The 15,329-nt window shown below is 45.3% G+C and overlaps 1 pseudogene; it reads right to left on the reverse strand.

Moving 5' to 3' along the window:
• Positions 1–1,387: 1,387 nt before the first annotated feature.
• LOC103602042 lies at positions 1,388–2,368 on the reverse strand (annotated as a pseudogene).
• Between the last annotated feature and the right edge of the window lie 12,961 nt (positions 2,369–15,329).

Here is a 15,329-nt window from a genome sequence, read left to right on the forward strand (position 1 = left end):
TTAGAGAAAACAGTAGATACTGAGACAACAGGAAAACTTGCTGGACCAAAAAGCCACATTTCTGAGCTACAGGATCTCCATTCTCTTTATCTCCTTGTCTTTCTGCTTCTACAGTATTGGACTTCAAGTGAACAGTCCATAAAGACAATGGTAATCACAAGTTCTTTAGATTGTTTGCTCTGGCAATTACCTCAACTATAGGATATATACAGATCTGGAGGTACTGTGATTCCTCACAGCCATAAAGACTGAAAGATTTGTGGGTGCATTTTTACAAGAGGCACATTCCATCTGGTTGGCTGCAGGTTGCTTCACTCCCTATTAATCACACCCAAAATTTCTGTACCAATTCTAATTCATGCTTGGCTATCATAGTTGTGTAAGTCATAACAACCTACAGAACTATAAACATCAGAGCATACAGCTTTTTGTAGTACCTGGTGAAAAGCTTCCCCTTTACAGTGTTGGGTGTTATTAGACATCCTCTGTGAAAAATGGAACAAATTCATGCTATTCTCAGAAGAACAGGAGATTGTCATAAAAGATGACCCCTCCTCATGGTGACCTCTGCTTTCAAAAAATATGGAGGCATCCAGGCCACAAATTAACACTACACCATCCTAAATTTTTCACTGGAGGTTTTTCATAGCAATTCAAATTATGCAGAAACTGGAAAAAGAACTATTCTCTGCCATTATAATCTCCCTACTAAGGCACACAAATTTGGGGACCTCATAAATACTGTCTGTATGTTTATGTGAGCAGAGCCCCATTTAGTATCACACCATCCAAAACAGTGACTAAAACCTCCATAATTATGGAGATAAAACAAGAAGTCCTTTATTAGTGCACATAACAGAGTAATGTGAGGCCGGCAGTTATCAGTGGGTGACTTGGAGGCTGGAAGCATCAAACACAGTGTCACGCTACACTAACAATTTCGTCAAAGGTATGCCCTCCCTGCCAACTTTCTTCTGAATCCAGAATGAGTTTTCTTGTCTAAAACATTGTCAGATCCATGGCATAATCAGTCAGAAAAAAAGTTTCCCTAAGAGATCTGGCTACTCTAGATTTCCTCCAGAGAATGGGATAGCAGAAGTGTGTCTGCCTTGCCTCAGTGTGTCAGGGTGACTGATGCACACTGTGCAGGGTGGGAGGGATGTGACAGCTTTGCCAAGGAAAGCTGGCAGTGATTTAAATTTTTAACATCCAAAGAAGCCCATGAAAGGATCACACATGCCTGGAACTCAAGGGAAATTTCATCCTCTCAATATTTGGAAGTATGAAGTTCAGCATCAGGCAGATGGGTCTCTCACAAAGGCTCTCTAGTGTTTATACACTGAACAAAGAGCACATTTATTCAGGTCTAAGTGGAAACCTTGTACTGCTAAACAACTTCAGATTGTGGGCTAAAGGCTATCTCACATTTGTTGCTTTCATAAGGCTTTTTGATGGAATGACATTTTGGGTGGTAACAGATGCTGAAGAGTTTTCTAAAGAATTTCTCACATTTGTTGCATTCAGAGTCTTTCTCCAGTATGAACTATCTTGTGTTGAATGAGATCAGACCTTTGCCTAAAGGATTTCCCACACTGGCCACACTTATAAGGCCTTTCCTCAGTATGAGTTCTCTGGTGCTTAAGAAAAGCAGACTTGTACACATAGGCTTTCCCACACTGGCAGCACTCATAAGGTCTTTCTCCAGTGTGAAGTCTCTGATGTTCAACTAGAGTATATTTTCCCTTAAAGGATTTCCCACACTGGCCACACTCATAAGGCCTTTCCTCAGTATGAGTTCTCTGGTGCTGAAGACAACTGGATTTGAACATAAAGGCTTTTCTACTCTAGTAACACTCCAGGGTGAACTCTGCAGTGATTCAGATAAGGTGGGAGCTTTGCACAAAGGATTTCCCACATTCACCACACTGATAAGGCCTTGTCTCAGTATGAGTTATCTGGTGCCAACAAAAACTGGATTTGTACTCAAAGGCTTTCCCACATTCCCCACACTGATAAGGTCTTTCTCCAATGTGAGCTCTGTGATGCTCAACAAATGAGGACTTGCCATGCAGGGATTTCCCACATTTGCTACACTCATAAAGCTTTTCCCAGTGCAGACTCTTGGGTGACAGACAATAACATGTCTGTGGCTGACAGCTTCACTGTATTCATCTGACTTGTAATGACTTTTACCACCAGGAAAGACCTCTCCACACTTGGAGAGTTTGGTTAGATTATTACCTGTGAAAATGCCTGGGGGCTGGAAAAGGGCCAATGTGGCTGGGAAGTTCTTCCAAACCTCCTTACAGGCAAAGGGCTTCTCTGACACACAGAATCTGTATCTCTTCACAAATGAGGCCCTGTCCATGTCCCTTGAACAAAGGTTTCTCAGCACTGTAATTCTTCTGGTGCTGGTGAAGGTTTGCATATGCCTTAACCAAGTATAGTTTGTGCCCAGAGAGATCATCCAGATGCAAAATGTCTTTCAAAATTGAGACACACATCTCACAGGGATGAGTCTTCTGAGTAGAGAGACCAGACTTTGGAGTCCTGAACTGTGATACTTCTTCCGCAGAAACACTCTAAGCAGAAGGTGCCTCTTGATCCTCTGCTCCATGCCCATGACCTTAAAGTAGAAAAACAATAATGTAATGCCACACAGACTGTGGCAGAAGGGGGATGCCCCACCAACTTACACAATAAGTTAATCCATATGATTGCTCTGAGTATTTGAAACCTGGTGGCAGATTGAGGATGAGGTTGCTTGGTAGTATTAGGTCTAGAAAGATAAAAGAATTCAGGAGCCTTGCCAGATAAAAGACACAAGGATGAGATGCAACACAGAATGAAGAGGCAGGGTCTCCAACTCTCTCTTCTGCAAATGGTTCTTAGATACTGTCACCTCACAGTCCTATTTCTACACATAAGCAAGCCCCCAAACCCTCAAATTCAACACACGGCCTTCAGCAGCACTTTGTTTCAAGGTTGCTTGTGTCCAAGCCCAGGAAAATACTATTGAATCTGAATAGCAAGTGTTCAGGACTATTCAACAACATGCATACAGCTCAGAAATACTATGCATGGGTTACTATTGGAGAACACTGCAGAGGGTGTCATGGAGAGATATGAGTGATGCAGGGGAACAAGAAAGCTGAGGGCAGACAGGGGCAGAAGTTACAGGTAAATGACAAGTCAGCAAAGTGTAAAGTATGGAAATAAAAAAAGGTATAAATGAGGCATGTCCACTGGTACTTGCAACAAAACACTGGGGACACAAGATAGATCCCTGGAATTATGTGAAGACAACCTGGATGTCATGGCCTCCCCCATGTGCCACTCACCAGGACCAGGCCTTCTGTAAAACCATCTTGCCATGTCTCCCTATGAAGCATCCTAGGTTCTCCCTGCACCCCACTTGTGCAACTTATAAGATGTGCATATAAAAAGTCCCAAGAGAAAGACAAGACAGGCTTTCAGTCAGCAGTGGCCCTGAGCAACTCAGCACACAACAGACCACAGAAAAGAAAAATATCATTACAAAAAAAGTCTGGAAGGAGGTGTTGCAGTGAAGCCGCTCAAAGAAAGAACCAAATGCCCATTTAAAAGCTAAAAAAAAAAAATTAATAGGGTCTATGTCAGCTGGCCAGTGGCTGTCCTTCAAGAAAAAAACTTGGAGAAGTGCGGGGCCGCGCCTGTGGTCCTCCCGTAGACCCAGAAGGAGAAGGAGCCGACAGGATTACCGCCGGTGTTGGGACCGAGGGATCTCATTGAAAAGTGAGCCTGCTGCCTGCCAACCCAGCCCCATGAAAGAGACACTCAGATGCGGCAGGGGTTCTGTCCGGGCAGTTCCACTTTATTGCCGTTACACTGCAATTTATATAAGCAAGCAAGTAGGGGCTTTCCATAAACTAACCAATCAATTAAAGGATCACGTGGGCATGCATTTTGTACTAACGTGTTAAGCATAGCGATCACGCAGGGTTCACGAGTGTGGAAATACTGGAGGAACGATAAAAACCTTTTGGAGCTATCTTGGGTTACGCCTCCCCTACTTCCCGCAGGCGCCATCTACATCCTCCACCCATAGGCACCATGTGGCTCACAGATAATGTTTGCTCCTAAAAATGGACCCAAAATCTCACCCTATTTTCTTTATAAAAAGAAGAGCAACCCTGTAATGGGCAGTTGAAGGCAGCTAACCTCTCAACCTCATTGGCTTTTTTGTGACTGTGCCTGTCTTAGGTTGTCCCCCTCTGGGGATCTTACCCATCATTGCCTAGCCAGCCACTTGTGGAGAGCCAGCGGAGACCCTTAAAGATTACTGTGGATTTTTGAAGGGCCATATTGACCCAAGGGTTTTGGTGGTTTTTTCTTGGGCCACATTTTCTACCACTTGGGTGAGCATAGTTATGGATCCTAGATGTCGTCAAATGAGAGACATGATTTTAGTAAAATTTAAAGGACCAAACATTAGCACTAAGAGGAGGATTAAGAGGGGGGCCACTAAGGCAGATATTAAGGTGGTAAGCCAGGGAGAACGGTTAAATCAAGATTGAAACCAGCCCTCATTGGTCTCTCTTTCTCTTTTACATCTTTCCGAGCCCTCTCTAACCTGTCATAGATAATTTTACTATTCCAGAATGATCAGCATAAAAGCAACATTCTTCCCTGAGAGCTGCACATAAGCCTCCCTGTTGTAAAAATAGGAGGTTTAATCCCCTTCTATTTTGTAATACAACATCGGAAAGAGAAGTTAATGATTTTTGCAAATGGCTAATTGATGTTTCAAGCCTATCTAGATCTATGTCTATAGCCTCCCTTAAAGCTTGTGTATGGGTGTAAGTATATCCTATTCCAGCAGCCCCCACCCCAGCGCCTACAATCCCCAATAAAGTACTAATGGTAACAGCGGCCCCTAGCGCCCTTTTACTGTGGTGCAGAAAGTTACTTGTCCAATACTGAAACGTTTCTTCGCCTTTATGCCATAATATTCGGGGAACAATATCTACTGATACACAAGTTTCATGAGATAAGGATTGATTAAACACACAAGCAGTAAGCCCTGATTTGGTGCATAACCATCGCCCAAGGCTGGGTTTAGCCCAGGTGCTGTTGAGGAACAAAGGGAGGGGTTGTTTACACCAACACATAATCCTTTTCCCAACATATGTTGTATGGTTAAATCAGGATGGGTTCTGTTGTAATTAACGGCGCACTGGGTGCTGTTAGTGGGGAAGATGGTTACGTTACTTAATGCCACAGCCTCAAAATACGAGGGATGAACATCATAACATAACCAGCAATCTTTTGTCCAGGTTTGCTGCACTGGTAGGTGATTGGTTCCCCATGTGCCGGAGAGCCAGATGGTCCATAGGATGACCAGGTGATGCATCATGCTGCTGTTGATGGTGTTAAGGACAAAGGCAATCAGGATTGGAGCAAAACTCTCCCATGAGGATAAAGAGGCAGGTTCACCCGGGTTGTCGCATAAGTCTCCTGAAAGAGAAGAATTTGCCTCAGGGTTGTTGTTGTCCCTGGGCTGGGTTATTGGTTCAAGATTTTGGGGTACAAATTTAAGGTTTTTGGCCCGTATCCATATGGGGCAGGGTTTGTCAAAGGGGAATACACACCCAAATCCCCTTCCCATAGTTAGGAGTGGGTCAGGTCCTCTCCAGTGTCTGGAAATGGGGTCTTTCCATCTAACTTGTACCTCAGGCTTTATGTCTTGATTAGACCAGTGCTTTTGAAAAGGTGTCATTAACTCTTTTTTGGAAAAACTTAGAATGTTTAATTTAAATAAAGAGTGCTAATCCTAATTGTTGGTGGGGGCTGGCTAATGTAAATAGTGCTAATCCTAATTGTTGGTGGGGGCTAGTGATACCCCCTTTTTGTTTTTGTAGTTGAGTTTTTAAAGTCTGGTGATAAAGCTCTATTATAGCTTTTGCCCGTGGATTGTATGGAATACCTGTGGTGTGGCGAATGCACCAGCTTTAAAGGAACTCCTGAAATGCACAGCTAACAAAACAGGGGCCATTTTCAGTTTTAATTTGATTGGGGAGTCCAAGTGTTGCAAAACATTGTAAAAGGTGACTTTGGGCATGTCGAGCCTTTTCCCCTGAATGAGAGGTAGCCCAGCAGGCATGAGAATAGGTATCAACAGTAACAAAAACATACTTGAGCTTTCTAAAAGGAGAAAAATGAGTAACATCAGTTTGCCATAATACGTTGGGTTTTAATCCCTTAGGGTTAACTCCCGGGGATTGTAAAGGGGGCACCTGTAAGTAAGGAAGGCAAAACTTACAAGTATGAATGACCTTTTAAAAATCTTTAATAGGGATTTGCGGGAACCATTTATGGAGGCCCCTCCAATTTATGAGTTAGGGCATGGAGATTAGATGCATCTTGTAAAGTTAAAACATGGGGGTTAGAAGAGGCTGTTTTGTCTGCTAAAAAGTTTTCTAGTGAAAGTAGACCCGGCAATTTTTGATGGCCTCTAAGATGTTGTATATAGATGGTTTGGGCTTGTTCAAATAACAATAATCGGGCCTGTATCATAAGAGGCGTAATTGGGTTGTTATCTAAACGAATATGGGAATTAAGCAACCCCGGCAGCAAATTAGTGGCATACAAACTGTCAGAAAATAAATTTATGGGTTCTGAGACCTTATTAAGTGCTAAAACTATAGCTAAGAGTTCCTTAAACTGTGCAGATCCTTCACAGAGCTCATAGTACTGTTGAGGGACAATGTTAGATGATGGTTGTTTTCCATGTGGCAAAAAGACGATAACAGCAGCCCCATGTTTACCCCCATCAGTGAACACTTATAGGCATCACGCATGGGTTTGTGTAGAAATAATTGAGGTGCTGTCCAGTTTAAACAGCCAAAAGAAGTGACCCATTTATAAGGCCCATACTGACAATCAAGGATGCCGGGGAAGCCCTCTAGTGCCAAGGCCATTCTAGGATTGTTTCTGTAGATCCATTCTAGGTCACTCGGTTGGTTTGGAACAATTATTTTGTTAGGTTCCTGTGCATAGCATCGGAGTGCTATGTCCCTTCCCTTTTGCGTTAAGTTGGCCATTTGGTCTATATAGGTATAGACTCGAGGGGATCCCCAGAGATATATGAATCCATTGTAAGGGGTTTCCCTTTTGAACTAGGACCGCCATGAGGATGGTGGGATTAGGCAGAATCCATAATTGCAAGTCTTTTGAGGGAGAGTATCTAGCAAGCTGAGCCTGGTTGAGAGAATTTTGAACCTCTTGTAAGAGCTGTTTATGTGCAACTGAAAGCGAGATTTTATCATGAGGCAGGCTGTCCCTTAATAGGTTAAAAAGAGGTAACAGCTGGTGCATTGAAATGGGAATCCAGAGCTGTAGCCAATTAATTTCACCTAAAAGGCATTGTAAATCAACCAAAGAACAAGAATCTGGGATACAAAGTTGAGGTTTTAAAGGACTAATGCCTTGCAAGGTTAACTGGGTACCTAAAATTTTAAAAGGCAGAACAACTTGGATTTTATCAGCTGCAACATGCAAGTTATCCTTTATAAGTCACATTTGCAGGACTTTATATGCCTCGGCTAATTGGGAAGTACTTAGGGCTCTTAAGATAATATCATCCGTGTAAACATACATTTCAACATGGGGGAGCCTTTTGACAGGTTGGAGTAATTCATAAACATAGTTTTGGCAAAAGGACAGACTATTGGTCATACCTTGAGGCAAAACCATCCATTCAAAACATTTATCTGGCCCCTTAAAGTTAGTTGAGGGGACTGAAAAGGCAAATTTTTCATAATCCTGTGGGTTTAAAGGAATGGAAAAGAAGCAGTCCCTAATATCTGTAACCATGAGGCATAAGTTACTAGGGATGGCCAGTACCCAAAGCAATCCCCTTACGGGGGGCTCCCTGTAGCAACATTCTTTCCTTAATTTTTCTAAGATCCTGTAACAGTCTCCATTTTCCTGAAGACTTTTTAATGACAAAAATAGAGGTATTCCAGGGGCTAGTGGATGGGCGAATATGTTTTAATTTTAATTATTCTGCGATAAGTTCCTCAAGTGCTTGCAACTTATTAGCTGGGAGAGGCCACTACTCCACCCAAATTGGGGGTCTCAGTTTCCAATGGATGGGAGGGACCCGGGAGGCAGTGGCCTTTAGAATTGGTGGTGCACCTTCCATCTTATAAGTGGCTTTCCCTCCCGCATGTTTTGGAATTCAGGGTCCCCTCTGTAATTTGGGCAAGAAGGGAGGTTGAACTGCTGCTGGTACTCCTCCTCATCAGCATCTTTCCAGGGGAGCCAGCCAACAGTTTCTTTGGACTGAGCATTTCCTCCGACCCCCATTATTTGTGGTCCTGGGACCATCCTCCAGCTATTAGGAACTTCCTCCTAAGGACTGTGCAGTCAGCTCCGGTGTCAATTAGGCATAGGAAATCCCCCCCCCCCATCATTATATCCATTTTGGGTCTTAACCCAGGCACAATAGGCACCATCCAGTTAGCCCTGGCAGGTTTTGGGGCTTTGTTAACTCCTGTTAAAGGATTGCCATCCTTATCAAATTTAGATTTACAATCTGCCTTCCAGTGGTAGCCCTTTTTGCATCTTGGGCATGGGGTGGTGGGAGGTTTTTGGCCTTTTGGTTTTGAATTATTTGGGGGACAGCTATTTTTAAAAGTGTCCCTGTTCCCCACAGCCAAAGCAACGGCCTGTTTTATTACCAGAGAGGCTGTTTCCAGGGGAAGTCATGGTATTGACTTTAGTCATTGCCTTGGTGAGGGCGTCCGTTTGGGCTTGGAGGGCAGTAGCAATGGTGTGGGCCTGATAGCCTTGGGTCCCCACATCCCTAGAGGCAATAATCCACCTTTCTATGGAGCGTTCCTTTTGACCTGCACAGGCCAATTTGTGATCTGATGTCATTCCCTCCCATACCAACATTTTAACAAACTGGTCTCTTAGGGGCCCTGGGGGGAATTTCCTTTGTATGCTTTTTTTCTACTCTATCCACGAAGGAAGGGAGGTCCTCATTGTTTCTCTGGGTAATGCCTGATGGGGGGGGGGCTCTGTAGGGCCCTCCACAAGTTTTTTCCAAGCCACTAAGCAGATGGCCCTAACCTGGTCTTGATATGGAGCGGGATAGCGGCTTGCTGAATTCCTGTGCTGTGTTGGTCTGCTGTTCCAGATAGCATCCCAAAGGTTATTGGGATAACTGGGTTAGCGGCCTGATTCCTCTCTGCCTGAGCATGGCATTCTTCTTTTAAAAAGGCACAAAATTTAATATACTGGGGACCTGAGAGTACTGCCCTACACAGCATTTTCCAATCCTGCGTGGTGCAGGGTTGGTGTGCTAATCCCTGGAGGATGGTTTCTGCCCATGGGGAATTTGGACCATCTTCGGCCACAGCCTTTTTTAGCTCTTTTAGGTCTGTAGCCTCCCAGGAGTACCAGGGCGCTGGCCTGTACCTCCCAGGGTTGACATTGACAGGAAAAGCCTGGGGTTGTGGTGGTGGAGTTTCCCAGGGATTCCCCATTGGCTCATGCTGTTTATAGTTAACGTTAACGGGGAAAGCTTGCGGCTGGTGGTGAAAGGGCGGGGGAGCCTCCCAGGGGTCATTTAGTTGAAATTTGTGTTGCCAACTGGCTGTTATTTGTTTATTGTTTGTGGCCCCTTCCTGTAAGTCTTTAGTGAGAAGAGGGAGGAAACAGTAAAGGCCCTCCCCTGGGGGCTTACACTGGGGAAAGTCCTGGTCCTTTTGTGACCCCCCCACGTTCCTCTGGTGGGTCCCCGGAACTATTTGTTGGCTGAAAGGTATCCTGGGCATGACCTTGTGAAGAGACGGTTAGGCGGCCCTTAATACGCTCCCTTTCAACTTTTCCCATTGCTCTTCTAAGTTTGGAGAGGTAGGGGTACGGCTATCACCTTTGTGGCCTTGCGAGAAGCAAAACTTAAGGGCTGAAATAGTAGGGAAAACCCTAAGGGTGGGTCCTCCCTGCAGCGAACCTCACGGTGCCGGGCAAGGGTTTGGGACAGGTTGGCCGAGACAATCCAGGGAGCCAGGGCTAGAATGGTTTCCCAGGTCTTGGCAGCCATACTGTCAGAAATCTCAAGTCCTCTACTTTTTAACAAATATTTTAGCACCTTAAGGGCTGGTTCATCTGTTTTGCCTGTGGTATTTCCCATGGTGTTTAGACATGTAAAAACAGAAAGAGAAAGCAGCTGAGGGTTATCACCAGAAAAAACCTGACGGGACAGGTGATGGCCAGTATTTTGGGAAGAGGGGATGGCCGGTCCCTCAGCTGAGAGAAGGCAAGGAGGACTTTCACCCAGTCAGGCTTCCACTACTGGAGCCGACTGATATGAGACCTTCAAGGTCTACCAGAGTCACCCTGGCCACGACCTGTCAATTGTCCCACACCCGTCTGCTTGTTCACTGAAAGTCACGGAACGGAGAGGGAAAGGATAGTGGGAAATAAGAGTAGGAGGAATAAGAAAAGAGTGAAAACGACTTACCCTATTCGCCTGTTGGGAATAAGGAGACTCACCTTGAAAACGTCCGTTACCCCGAGATGGCGTTTCTCCAGAGGGAAACTCCGCGCTGAGGCTCGTGGCCGCTCATCGCCTCTCTCAAGGCTGCACAGTGGGTCAGTTCTTCTTATGTGGTGGGTCCCTGTTCCAGCGCCAGCTTCTGCGGGGCCGTGCCTGGGGTCCTCCCACAGACCCAGAAGGAGAAGGAGCCAACCCAGAAGGAGAAGGATTACCCCCAGTGCCGGGACCAAGGGATCTCGGGGAAAAGTGAGCCAGCTGCCCGCCAACCCAGCCCCATGAAAGAGACACTCAGACGCGGCAGGGGTTCTGTCAGGCCAGTTCCACTTTATTGCCGTTACACTGCAATTTATATAAGCAAGCAAGTAGGGGCTTTCCATGAACTAACCAATCAATTAAAGGATCACGTGGGCATGCATTTTGTATTAACATGCTGAGCATGGTGATCACGCAGGGTTCACGAGTGCGGAAATACCAGAGGACCAATAAAAACCTTTTGGAGCTATCTCGGGTTACACCTCCCCTACTTCCCGTGGGTGCCATCTTCATCCTCCACCCATAGGCACCATGTGGCTCACAGATAATGTTTGCTCCTAAAAATGGGCCCAACATCAAAGCAGCCTAGAGTCTAAGTTTCAGGGGGTTATAAAAGCAAAAACCGCATCCCTATTGGCACATAGGGTGTTTTACAAAGCCCGAAGCAACCTGGTTACAGAAGCAGAAATTAGCAAAATTAATTAGCCAAAAACAGCACACACAAAAAAATTTTTATCCCCACATCCTGGTGCAAGTTCTTGTTTTTATCTAACTAGAACATCTGTGGTTATCATAAGTGCGAGTAGTCTCAAGGGGAGGCGGATTGTGCAGAGATGTAGCTTCCTGTTATCTAACTAGAACATCTGTGACTGTAACAGTAAATTTCCATGAGAGTGAACCTCAGATGGAGTAAGTTAAGCTAAGTCCCCTGTCACAGAGGATCTGGCAAGAACAACCCATGGTCCAGATAGGTATTGATCATGACAATTCTTGCAGTTTCTGACATGGGCAGTGTTTTGGTCAGTTTCGTGTTGCTATAACAGAATTACCTGAGACCAGGTAATTTATAAAGGAGAGGTTTATTTGGCTTATGATTCTGGGACAGCTGCGTCTGGCATGGGCCTCAGGTTGCTTCTACTCATGGTGGAAAGTGGCAGGGAGCTGGCGGGTATGAGCAGATCACATGGCGACAGGAAGCAAGAGAGAGAGAGGAGGTGCCAGGGTCTTTTAAAGAACAAACTCTCGCGGGAACTAACGGAGTGATAACCCACTCATTAATCCTCCCTCCCCAAGGGAGAGCATGAATCCATTCATGCGGGATCCACCCTCATGACTGAGTCAGTTTCCAACACTGCCACATTGGGGATCAAATTTCCACATGAGTTTTGGAGGGGACAACATATTAAAACTCCATCAGGCAGCTATGATAAAATATCAATGAGAAAAAGTGGGCTGGACTAATGGCAAAAGATGTCATGGATCTAGACACAGGCACACTGTCAGGGCCAGGGAGAGGGCAAAGAATGTGACAGGCACTAGGCTGAAAGCAGGCCCCTGCCTTCCAGACCTTTCCCTGCATGCTTTGGGGAGGCAGGTGTGGAGGGTACTAACATTAATAAAGCAAATGTATTTCACAGGACCTAGCTTAGAAGGCCCTGTGGTTTCAGGTATAGCCTAACTTTTAAAAATTACACATTGAAATGTTAAGCTTGTGAAAGACAAAAAACTTTCCCTAGGCTAAAGTCTCTGTTGCAGATAGAGAATTGTAACACTGCAAAATTGCTGGCTCCAAGTGCAGATGTCCTTGTCGCAGCTAAACCTAATGACTGTTGCCATGACAATTATCTTACTGTTCTTTTTGTAACCACCTATGTTCCTTTTCTGTAACTTTCTGGCATGGAGAATAAATACTGAGAGAAAACTGGAGTTTGGTGTTATTTTTCCGAGGAGGAATGCCTCTCTCTCTTGAGGGTTCATGAAAATTAATCCCTTTGGTATTTCTCACTGCTCAGAAGAAATGGGCTTTGAGTAATCCTTTGTGTGTCCGTCACCCTGGGGGAGAGGTGACAGCAGGTGCTAGGACTGCTGATGGAGAGTGTTGCTAAGGGCAGTGCACAGCACTGGCACAGACAGTACATATACCAAGAAATTAGGGAAGCCAGTAGAACTCACGTATGAGCTATGGAAAGAACAGATCCACCTTTGGGGGACAAAAATGTTACACAATGACCAGGACACTGGGATGGCTGGGAGGGCCTTACCCACTGAGGCTATAAGTGCAAAGTTCTCCAGCATCACATCGAGGTACAGAGCCTCTGAGCTGAGTCAAGGAGCTCCCACTCCTCCTGCAAGAAGTAAATGGCCATGTCCTCAAAGGTCACAGTACCCTGCCATGGTGGAGAAAGTTCATTTTCATGATTATCTTCTCTCCTAGGATTCCATGTTCATCCCCCATTCCACATCCATTCTCCGTTCACCTATGTTCTTTTACCTACTTTGGAGAAGATACCTATTCTGGTACACTGATGTCACTCTGTCCACATTTTTCATTTGACCACTATGTCTTTCCACAGAATAGACAGGAGAGAAGCAAGACACGATCTAAACAGTGGGCCAGACTTATAAGGCTGTTTGCCTTCTTCTCAGGAAATTCCCCAGGGGTCCCTTAGATCGTGAATCTCAGAGACAAATGAAGGCTTACAGTTCCCTTTTATGTTATCAATGCCAGGGCCCCAGGGGCCATCGTTTCACACCCTTTATCCACGTGCACATTCCTCTTTGGACTACATCTCTCACATGCTAATTCCCACAGCCATTTCAACCTTCCAGCTCTACACCACAGACATCTCTGTGCCCTTCCTGCATATTAATCAGCACATGGCATCCAGAGAGTGCTTAGCATACTTAAAGAGGATTCAGTGGGAACCACTGCCAGAGGCAGCCCCCATAGTTCTCTGAAGGCAACTCTGCCTGACTCTGGATTCCTTGTTTCCACCAAAGGCACCAAGAACCATCTGCAGATCTTAGATACCCATCGCCCTATTCCACTTGTGCTGCGTTCATGTCCCCTCACTAGTCACAGCCTTCCTCTCTCCACCTATTCCTCATTCCAATCACAGTCCCAGTGACTCCTACCATAGGCCCACTGCCTCTCCATCTGGTCCTAACACTTCTGCTCCTAATCTGCCTGCCTCACTTAACCTCCTCAGGCTCACCTGTGGGTCACAAAACATCCTGGTGAGTCTGTAGGGCAGTGAATAAGCACTAGCCCTGACCTCAGTGCCATCTTGCTTCGATTATTTCTAGCCTCTCAATCCTCCTCTTGTTCCTCATCCCTTGAAAGCACTGGCCACCTGCCATATCATCTTCTCCCCACACTATTCCCATGGCCACTTTTCTCTATCATCTGTGTTTGATGGCCACCACCAAACATGCCTAAGCATCAGACTCAGCTGTGACCCCCACCCTCCTTTTCCTGGGATGCTAATAGCATTATCATCATCTTAATTGTGAAATAATAATAGCATTATCATCATCCTAATTGAGGAATAATAGCATTATTCCTCATCCTGTGACCCAAGCTATCCTCCAGGGCAAACACTGGCTACCACCTTTTGGAAGTCTGCATCCTGAATCCTTCCCCAGAATTCCAAACCTGTATGTGCAGATGCTTACTAGATGTCTCCACTAATTATTCTCCAGAACACCTCAGACTCTTAAGATGACCAAAAACAGAGCTTCTGATAATCCCACTGACAATTGCTCCTACTAATGACTTCTCAATTAATAGAGCTTGCAACCTTCCAGCTGCGAAAACCCCAAAACTTTAGAATCATCCTTGACTCCAACCTATTTCTCTCAAAATAAATTGCTCCTACTAATGACTTCTCAATTAATAGAGCTTGCAACCTCCCAGCTGCGAAAACCCCAAAACTTTAGAATCATCCTTGACTCCAACCTATTTCTCTCAAAATCAGAAAAGCCCGGAAGCCCTAATGAAAATACCGATTCAGGATCCGTCCACTTCTCCCGCGTCCTGAGCTACCACACTGATCCAGCCATGGTCAACATTCACCATGATTATCTCAGTAGTCTCATCCCTGGTCTTCCTATCACTTCACACATCCACACCCATAGACTTTTTTCCTTCCTGGACTCACAGGAATCCTGTTTAGACCAGGGTTAGATGAACTTCTTCCACTGCTCCAAATCTGTTGCTCCTAACATCAAGAATAAATTCTCAACTTCTCACAGACCCATACTAAGTCTGACACCTGCACCCTACCTTTCAGTTCCCATCAGAAAAGAAGAAAACCAGATGTCTCTTGAACTAGCTCAGCCTCACCTCCAAGAATGTGTACATCTGGTAAATATGCTTGGAATAACCTTCCACACCTCATTCCACTGGTTGCCAACAAGAATAAAAACTCCATATAACCCCCAGGCTGGATGTACAATCCTGTGCTTGGTGGTTCAGGATTCTCAGGCCCAAAGACTGGAAGAGTGGCAGGAGAGAGTTCCAAAACCCAATGCCACGACAAAGTGTGAGGTCAGGTTCAGTGAAAGCCTGGATCATCATTCACTTGTGTAGGTTCCACAAATGCTTCTGCAGTCATAAGAATCTGGAGGAGGGAGGTTATGAGAAGCAAAAGACCTCGTGGGACTCCTTGGGCTCAGGCCGCTCTGTACCCCTGTCCACCCTGGGGCCTGAAGTCCCGAGATTACTGAGTTATCTCTGAACCTCAGG

The sequence above is a fragment of the Galeopterus variegatus genome, unplaced genomic scaffold (assembly GCF_000696425.1).
Source record: "Galeopterus variegatus unplaced genomic scaffold, G_variegatus-3.0.2 Scaffold3987, whole genome shotgun sequence".
Lineage (NCBI taxonomy): Eukaryota > Metazoa > Chordata > Mammalia > Dermoptera > Cynocephalidae > Galeopterus > Galeopterus variegatus.